The 10342-nt window shown below is 33.4% G+C and overlaps 1 protein-coding gene across 2 annotated transcripts in view; it reads left to right on the top strand.

The window, feature by feature from the left end:
• The first annotated feature begins 3088 nt into the window (after positions 1-3088).
• Positions 3089-10342, top strand: part of LOC100372541 (copper-transporting ATPase 1-like) — a 40826-nt gene continuing 33572 nt past the window's right edge. For both annotated transcript variants that reach the window (XM_085491042.1, XM_085491041.1), the window contains exon 1: positions 3089-3190. The gene's annotated coding sequence lies outside the window, so the exon portion shown is untranslated. The remainder of the gene's footprint in view (positions 3191-10342) is intronic.

Raw genomic sequence — 10342 nt, 5'->3', positions numbered from 1 at the left:
GCTACATGACGTGCAATGAAAATATGTGTCGATACTTCAATTTGATTAAAATAAGATCTTAATTATGGCCGTTTTTTTTTATATATTTTATGAAGTACCACGGGCAGAATTATGGAGAACTTAGGGTGCCATACAAATGTACTTAGGTTAGGGATATCTCCGTGCAATACTTAGTTTCAGGGTATCTCCGTGCAATACTTAGTTTCAGGGTATCTCCGTGCAATACTTAGTTTCAGGGTATCTCCGTGCAATACTTAGTTTCAGGGTATCTCCGTGCAATACTTAGTTTCAGGGTATCTCCGTGCAATACTTAGTTTCAGGGTATCTCCGTGCAATACTTAGTTTCAGGGTATCTCCGTGCAATACTTAGTTTCAGGGTATCTCCGTGCAATACTTAGTTTCAGGGTATCTCCGTGCAATACTTAGTTTCAGGGTATCTCCGTGCAATACTTAGTTTCAGGGTATCTCCGTGCAATACTTAGTTTCAGGGTATCTCCGTGTAATACTTAGTTTCAGGGTATCTCCGTGTAATACTTAGTTTCAGGGTATCTCCGTGTAATACTTAGTTTCAGGGTATCTCCGTGTAATACTTAGTTTCAGGGTATCTCCGTGTAATACTTAGTTTCAGGGTATCTCCGTGTAATACTTAGTTTCAGGGTATCTCCGTGTAATACTTAGTTTCAGGGTACCTCCGTGTAATACTTAGTTTCAGGGTACCTCCGTGTAATACTTAGTTTCAGGGTACCTCCGTGTAATACTTAGTTACAGGGTATCTCTATGTAATACTTAGTTACAGGGTATCTCTATGTATTACTTAGTTTCAGGGTTTCTCTATGTAATACTTAGTTACAGGGTATCTATGTAATACTAAGTTACAGGGTATCTATGCAATACTTAGTTACAGGGTATCTATGCAATACTTAGTTACAGGGTATCTCCGTGTAATACTTAGTTACAGGGTATCTCCGTGTAATACTTAGTTTTAGGGTATCTCCGTGTAATACTTAGTTTTAGGGTATCTCCGTGTAATACTTAGTTTTAGGGTATCTCCGTGTAATACTTAGTTTTAGGGTATCTCCGTGTAATACTTAGTTTTAGGGTATCTCCGTGTAATACTTAGTTTTAGGGTATCTCCGTGTAATACTTAGTTTTAGGGTATCTCTATGTAATACTTAGTTTTAGGGTATCTCTATGTAATACTTAGTTTTAGGGTATCTCTATGTAATACTAGGTTTCAGGGTATCTCTATGTATTACTTAGTTACAGGGTATCTCCATGTTTTAGGAATCAAATTTCCCCAAACTTTTGCTTATCTTCATGCCACATGAATATTAATGTTTTTAAAAATAAATCGTGTATAACTGTATATCCACTTATGGTTTTACGAAAACACAGAAACTGGCGTCAAGTTCAACCAAGTTTCATAAAACATTGACTTACCACGTGAACGTTACCGAAACTATCCAATAAGTCTTGTATACATCGGATGATTTGTATTTGAAATAAACCAGAGATTAATGTAAAGTTTCATCAAGTTTGGTTAAACTTTGACTAATCACATGCCACATGAATATTTAAGAAAGCCAAAACTTTCAAATAAATCTGATTTACTAGTATCCAATGTTTTTTTCACATATCAGGTCGTCAATATATCATCAATGGTGATAAAGTTTGGTCTAACTTGGAGTGCAAATCAATATTGTACGCTGATAAAACTAGAGTATTAATATAATTATTATTTTATTGTTAATATAGCCGTCTGGTTTGATAAAGTTTCGTCATACTTAACCTAAATTATACACGTACAACAGAGACTTGCGTCACTGACAGTTGTCAATAATTGTAACCTTTTGTAAACTTTTGAAAAACTACACTTTTTTCATTTGTTAAAATACAAATATTTCGTTAAACATAATAAAAATATCATTAATCTTTCAATGTATTGTATCGTTTATATTTCAGTCAAACTTTACAATATAATAATTTTATTAACACACAACAATCCTCAGAAGGGACGAAAAAGATTACAATTCGTTAAATCGTTGTTCCTTCCATGTTTACTCGGTGAACAAGTGACACAATTTTACCGGGTGGTTCCGAAACTTCTTTGCATTTCCCTAAAATATCAGTCGCAGTATGATGATTTTTGTAGACTAGGATGTCAAAGATACGAGTAATTTCCAAGCAAATTATCATAACAAATAATCGTTTCAAATACATGTTGCTTTCCAGGTGAGTAGGAAGACGAGAAATTAATTTTATGCAAATTTGCCGTTTTCGCGAGCGTTTCATTTTGGCACTTCGAGCAATACTTTCTGAGACGTCTGACAGACGACGGATCAATGAAAGAATTCATTTTTTTCACACAATTCACTCACAGCGTTAACTAAAAATATATAACATGTAGGTATTCGAATGACATCTTCACTGTGAAATACTGGTTTGAATATAAGCAGCCACAAAATCTGGGTCTCATTCAATTTCTTAAATTTGCTTTCAGTGTCAAGTTCCTTTCCTTCAAAGTATAAAATTTAATTTTTTTAGGAGTCTGTATGATTTATAATATATTTTTCCGTATTAACTGTTAGTTGCCATTTTGTTGTGTACATTGTATATGGAAAATTTATCAAGACAATTTTGCAAACCGGGAGGGACACTGTCTTTGGCATGGTTTATATTTTTTTCTTGGTTTAAACTAAAATTCGTAATTTATGCAAGTTGTTTTGAAACCCAAAACGTGGGAATGGCCTAAAACTAATATTTATATGCATAAACATATCCTTTCCTGTTTCCCCTGTATCAAAACAAATGTACAACTTGCTGGCGATAACGCCCTCATGTGAAACTATGCGGGAACTATAAAAAGACAACTTTGATGACGTCATTATCACCATATTGGTCAGGTGACTGAGCGTTGTTAACAAACGTTACTTGTATTTCGAGAAACAATTAACAGTTTATCAGCGACACCCATTGAAATGTTTTTGGTAAACATATCGTTGGTTGAAAATGGATAAACTACGTATCGTTGTTCTAGTAGAATTCTCTGAAAGACAAATAAAAGGCAATGTCATGTAGTCAGCTGACCAGTCACATGACTAGTCACATGATCTCTTATATACAACAAGCCGAACATTTGCTAGATTGTCTAAAATCGTGTTGTCGAAGTCATATTTTTCAAGCAAATATCGTAAGTAAATGTGGTATTTTATTATTTTATTTATTAAAGGAAATTCAGTGATCACCGTGTGTATACGATGACTGCCAGAGCTCGAACGATTCGTGCGTCATTTGTTCTCCTTCGCCGGTGATCGTTGGCGATAAATCGTTTGAACTTAAAATGGCGCTTGTTCACAGACCTGTAAAATACGTCTGATGTTCAGTCGAAATGTTATCGATGTTTGCTATTTCTGAGTTTTTATTTTCGCGATGTTTACCTACCTAACTGTCAGGTGTAGTGGTTATAATGAATCACAGTCTCTCGACAAAGGGCTGCGACTGACTCGACCAGGGAGCTGTAATGAGTTTCTTGAAGTAGCACGTTCATGTCGCGACCTTGATAGTGGTCTGGCACATTTTACCCTATTCTCACATCTCGCATGCCGACGCCGTGATGCTACTAAATCCAGGCTGATCACAAAATATGTTTCCGCAAGTGAGTTAAAACTGTTGCGTAACACATCATTACAATTAAAACAGTGCGCATTTGTTATTTTTCAAAATCTTACTGAAGTTGCTTTGTTCGTAGCATAAAAAAGTCATAAAATAATAAAATGCAGGCCAACACCCTCATAGGTATTGACAGTAGGTCAAAGTTTACAGTATGAAGTGCCATACAATAGCCATGTGATAGGCAGGTCACCTGACGCTTCAAATTCCTTGACCATGTAAGGTCATGTTTTCCTACCGATTAGGTATGGTTTACAATGCAAAACATAGTTATGCTGGTATATCACATGACATGTCACATGTTATATCTTTCTCCACCACGACACAGCAGTTATTCAAAAGCTGATCATGTGATACTGTCACCTTTCAATCATGGAGGTCATCTTAATTGGGTGGAGCATTTTAGTTTACAATTTTAAATTTGTAATTTTATAAGTTATATCTCATAATAAAAATAAATTATAAATTGGACGGTGCTGATGAATTGATTTGTTTTTTTCCATCAAATTTATGAAATGCAATTTTCAAACAAAAGTAATCTTATTTGTGTCACTCTGTTTAATCCTAAGTGAGCCATTAGTTTCAGTGCATATTTGTCTCTATGAAAACACCAACAAGTTTTAAAAAGCTGTAGGTTGATTGTATCCCCCCCCCCCGAAATTAATGTTTTTAAATAATGTACAACAGAAAAGTACTAAAAAAATACAAAATGTTATTTGGAATTATAGTGTTTGTGTCAGTCAAAGCAAAAGTGAATCTGACTTCTGTCAACTTCATAGTCATAAAAAATGGAAAGTATGGACATGGAGCTAATGATGATGGTCATGGTTTATCATCAGATTACCTCAAATTAAGTTTGAGGGCGCTCTAATTTACACTGCTTATGTAAGTGGGTTGTAATCAAAATTAATGAGCACTATTATTTTTAAACTACAGCTCTGCAATCCCTAGGATTGCACCAGTGCATCATGGGAAATGTATTTTTCTTAGTCCACCTGGGTTTTTACCAGGTATAGAGCATTTCAACTGGAAGTGTTAATTCCTGTGCTCACATCTCATGCACTATTACTGTTTTAAAAGTACTTATTGACATGCCACATGATTGAGAAGCCACTCAATCTTTTGAATAATAATTTTCTATAATTTCCTGGGTCGAATGAAGTTTTCTTGATTTGTTTCGCTTGTGGTTGACAGTGTAACGCGTACTGTAACTAATACATTTTTGTTATGGCTAGAATCATAAGGGTGTTTTGTTTGTTTCCAAAAAATAACATTTCTGAAACAACCCATGAAACCTGAAGACATTGCACGCTAGTTATGATCAACATATTTAATGACCATGTATGGTCATGTGATCTCATTAATACTGCATAAATATGTCTGGAACGCTAATGGAAATTTAGACATTCAACGAGTGCTTTATGGAAGACATTGGGCACTTGATTTGATTTGCATACCTAATAGCCATATATGGTCACGTGAGCTCATTAACAATGCATAAATATATCTAAAGCACTATTGCAGATTTACACATTCGAGCAGTGCTTGTGAAAAAAATCTGGGATCTGCCATCTTTGATTCCTTTCTTGTATATTCAATATTGAAAATAAAGAACATTTCTTCATGGAATGTCTTAGGTACCAAACAAAGACAAAAGTTATTTAATAATATCAATATTCCTGAAGAATTAAAAAGTGATGTCCTGTCCAGATATTAGGATTTCAAGAGAAGACATAATAATAATGAGACAAATTGGTGAATACAAAATATTTGAAATCAGAAATCACAATTTCAAATGACATTTTAATTTAGTTTTATATGTATTTTATATTATTACTAACATTTTATTGACAACTGATGGAAACTATTTCTAAGGATGCAATAAATTCATTATTATTATTATTACTATTACTACTCGTACCGGTATGTCTTATGGTAGTGTACTGATTGTTCAGCAAGACCTATTCCAAAGCCATATGTTTAAATTTAATACGCACTGATGTTTTATGGGTAAAATTAAAAAAATCAGAATTCCTTAAATTTCTCAACTTCATATAGGAATCAGAAATATGAGACAGCAAAATTCTATTTTGAAATTAGTATGCAGAGTAGTGTTTCTTCTTGTCATACTTAACTGTACTGTTGCCACTCTTTCGACTGATATTACAAAAGTGACTGATTCTAGGGAAATTACTGCACTCACGAGTTTTGCAAAAAATTGTGCAAAATGCCCAACTTTGTGAAGTGTTTATTTACTCTGAAAACAGCAAACAAAGATAGTTTTAGTTATGCGAGGTCTAAACTAGAATTTCAACATCACAAAGGTGACAGTGAGTTCTCATCGTAAACTTCAATTTAATGTAAACGACTAAAGATCTGGTGTGAATATTCATTGCGATCACTAGAAGTCACGACGGCATTTGAGGGAAATTTCCCACAAAACATGATTATTCATCATGTGTGAGACTGAGCACTCATCTTTAAAATGATTTACCGAGTTGAGTTCACCGGGCACTAATTAGCCTGTTGAATTTAAAGGGTTGCAGAATCTGGCATTTTTAGACACTAGTGGGCATACTTCATTTATATATTAACCAACAGAGTGCTTGTGAATATATAATTGAAGTATGCCCTCTAGCAAACACACTTTCTGTAAATTAGAATAAATCAGTCAAAGAGTTTGTCCAGTGGAAAATTTTGATTGTTGTAATTCTAGTTTATTTTGTTTAAGTTTGGTAGAGTTTGTCAAATAATGCAAATCAGACAAGAAGATAATAGAAATTAAATTTGAAGCACTATCAAGTAGGGGGCTCCCTGAGGGTGACCATCAGAAATTTGTGTGAAGAGGAGGGATTTGGAGAAAAATTGAAAAACAAATGATACAATGACAGAAAAAAAAATAATTATCAATATAGCCTGTATTTATAAATAAATAAAAACATATACCATAGTTATCAAAAATAAACTATATTTAAAAAATTAACCTGTAATATTTCTAAAAAAAAAATAAGATTTATCCTAACATTTTTTTCATTAATAACCCTATAATTATAAACAATAAATTCAGTATACTAGCATTCATAAAAAAAAAAATTCATCAAAAGCACCATCATCAAAAAATAAATCTAACTCAAAACTAAATGAAGAAAAAAAATTGTTTCCATATGTAACCTCTATTAGCATATTCTATTGTTAAGATATTTCCTGGAGACAACACTGAGACAATATACCAGTACAGGTATGTCATCAACTCGGGGAGAATATAATCTATTATATATTTTAATGTTTTTAATATTGTATTGTAGACAAAACTTAGTTGAAAGGTCAAAAATGAAATCTGAAAGTTATAGTGTTCGCAAGTTGTATTGATCAAAAACTGTTGTACATTGCACGGTTTATCAAATACATTTAAGTTATTCATTGTCTTCACTAGAATAAGTCCTGTCAAGTATTGCTGTTGTAATTCTGTTTCTAGAGTCTGCTAAACTAAACCTATAAAGTATGTAATGTTCAATGTTCACTCAGAATTGCAGCGGCAACAGGAGTAGTATACTGTGGAATACTTTATTTTCGCTGGAATTAATTTTCGCTGAAAAGGCTTTTTGGGCGTTTTGTATGGAATTTATTTTCACTGATTTTTGATGAGTTTAATGTGAAATATAGGAAAAAAAGTATATTCGCTGGATTTTATTTTCACGGAATCTTCCCTTCAGCGAAAATAGCAAAATTCCAAGCAAAATAAAGTATTCTACAGTATGTTAATCTATTAATTTAAAAAGAAGGGACCAAATAGATATAAACTCTTGTCTGGTGTGCATATCAAAAATAATCCTCATGGAACAATCTTCACATTGTTTTTAGTAGAGATAGACTGGTTTGGCATTTACCGTAAACGCTACCAGACTGACGCACTGTGACCCTCATTGTTTATCAGTATCTAATTTCACACTCAAAACAAAAGATGTTGCAAAAACCCCTCATGTAGAACCCTGATTTTGTAATATAGTCTGTATTTGATTGTCAAACCGAAAATAATGCACGTTATACAGTAACTTAGGCCCAAAATGCTGAAACTTGTTCATATCTGCTTGACACTGTTCGGCTATTGGCAAAAAATTTCTGATCCAGTCACTGGTAGCATAGTGGTTGTCGCATCAGACTCATGATCGGTAGACCCGAGTTCAAATCCTACCTTAGGCTGAACATCAAAGGGTCTACCCCTACCCTGGGCGAGTGTGCCACAGACTCAATGGGAAGGCCAATTCCACTGGCCGAGATTCATTCACTAACGAATGCGACTTTGGGGGAACCTTGGTTAAGATCCACAGGTGCTGGTGTTCGACCGGGCCTGGTTGATGCTAGGATAGCGCATTAAAACATTGCCATTTGACAGAGAGATGGCCACACAGCCCTGTCATGTAGTCCCAAACAGGAAAAGACTTCTGTGGCAAAATCCACTATGTGTCAGCACTAGCACTTACGAAAAAAAAAAAAAGTCAGGAGAGACAACAGTGACATTCAATGTCCGAAACTGTCGCCTGGCACAAAAAATAAAAAAAAAAAAAAAAAAAAAAATGTCTGATCCAGGTATTTTATGAATAAGAAAGCTGTTGTACACAGTTCTATCATTGTCAACGAAAATCACAATGATTCAATTTCAACAATATAACAAATATTTCTTTAGAAATACAATGCATTTCTTACTTTGTAGTAAAAAAAGATAAAATATAGTAAAATCTGGGAAATGAACAGAATAAAATTGATGATGTAATGAAAATGCATATATGTAATAGTATAAATATCAGTCTTATAAAAACGAAGGTAATCCATTTTGACATCTGTCAAACTGCATTACTGGCACCACTCTGACTTATGAGGGCGCTGTCAATACGCATCACTAAATGCACTTAGTTTTTTTATGGATGGAAAGCTAAGTCATTCTTGTGTGCAGAATATATTTAATTTTTAAGTAAACCATTCAATTGCTGCTGTCATCAATGTTTCAGTTTGATTGGCATTCATGGAGACATAATTTATAAGATTCCCTGTTAAAAAAAAAAAGCTGTTCAAAAATTTGTAAACTTTACAATTTTCCAAGCCTTTTCAGATTTGTCTGTCGTGTAATGAAATAGATTTGCCACAAATTGCTTAAATTTTGTGACAAATGAATTTAAAAAAAATTTCACTGTGGTCCCAGAGAGATGGTTACATTAATTTTTGCAAAATTTCGTACCAATAAAACCAAAAATGTCTATCGAAAAAAATAAAATTGTTTACAGTGTAAAATTAAAAAATTTATTAGTTATTTAATAATTAATGAAAGCAATAAATTATTACAATATTAATATAATTTTTGATGATACATAAATTCTTTATCGTTGATCAGCATTAAACGATACGTGATGTACGTTACACTAAATCATAAAATGAATATTGATTATAAAACAGTGGAGGTGTGAGGTTCTTTTAACAAGTCTTAAATTCTCGTATAAAACATAACCCAATTTATATACTTCATTTTTATAACCAGCTGTTTCTGAAGATGTCAGACAATGTGGTTACTATTTCATGAATTTTACGATCACAGATGGTACAGGAAGATCTCTGCTTAATTAATTTGTTTCTGCAGCTGTCTCTTCACAGAGTCTTAAAACCATATATCGCACGTATAGTAATCACAATTCATGTGTACGTTAGTCACCATACCCACTATCTCCTGTTCAGTCTCTATCTAGATAGAAACCATGAGAACTATAAAAGTGAAAAATATGATTGAACAAAGAGTCAAAAACTGCTTATATTGTGGGTGTATGTTTGGAACATAAGCAACATTTTTAATTTCACAGTTTTTTTTTTGAACAAGCCAAAATTTAAATACATGTACACACAAATGAGTTCGCCCGTTACCTTAGAAGCTTGCAAGCACTGACGTAAAAACGTTTCAAGCTCATCTGTGTAGGTGGGTGATTTTAGGCAATGTAAACGTTTGATAGCTCATTAGAGTAACAGGAATCAGAGAAATAAATTCCACAATCTTGATATCAACTCAGCAATCTGGCACAAAAAAACGCTATAAATCAAAACTCATCTATTGTGGGTTCTCATTGATTGTTATTGTTGTCGAGAGCTCTGCCTTTAAGCGTAATAAAAGTTTTATTTCATTCTTAGTTATGATTTTAATTAGTATGATGTGAAACAGCAAAATAAAACACCTTATTAGATTACCGTGATCTGCTTGAATTTCATGAAAGAAAAATTTTGACGAATTTCGGGAGTTGGTGAAAAATACAAAATTCTCTGAGCATTTCTACGAAATAGAGCGTCACTGACTCAAAATTTTGTCTTCCGAGATGCCGTAGAATCATAAAATTTTGAAAATTGACAACAAAAATCGAGTGGCTTACATGTGTACAAATATATCAGTAAAGATGAATAGGCTCTGCATGAGCCCTAAAGGCCACACATCCTGGTACTTTCTTTGGGTATTGTTGTCATATAACAATGATTTCAAATATATCTCAATTTCTGCTTTAACTGTTCTTGAACTTGATAACTGCATTTTGCAACGAAAAATTTTAAAATTCTGATTGACAGTGATTTTTCACCCTGAGAAAGTACCTGGATGTATGACCTTTTAAAGGTCATGCATATGGCCTATTTCTGGAGTATGGAC

The sequence above is a fragment of the Saccoglossus kowalevskii genome, chromosome 16, assembly GCF_978046115.1.
Source record: "Saccoglossus kowalevskii chromosome 16, keSacKowa6.1, whole genome shotgun sequence".
Classification (NCBI taxonomy): Eukaryota; Metazoa; Hemichordata; class Enteropneusta; family Harrimaniidae; genus Saccoglossus; species Saccoglossus kowalevskii.
This window is presented reverse-complemented; position numbering and strand designations above follow the sequence as displayed.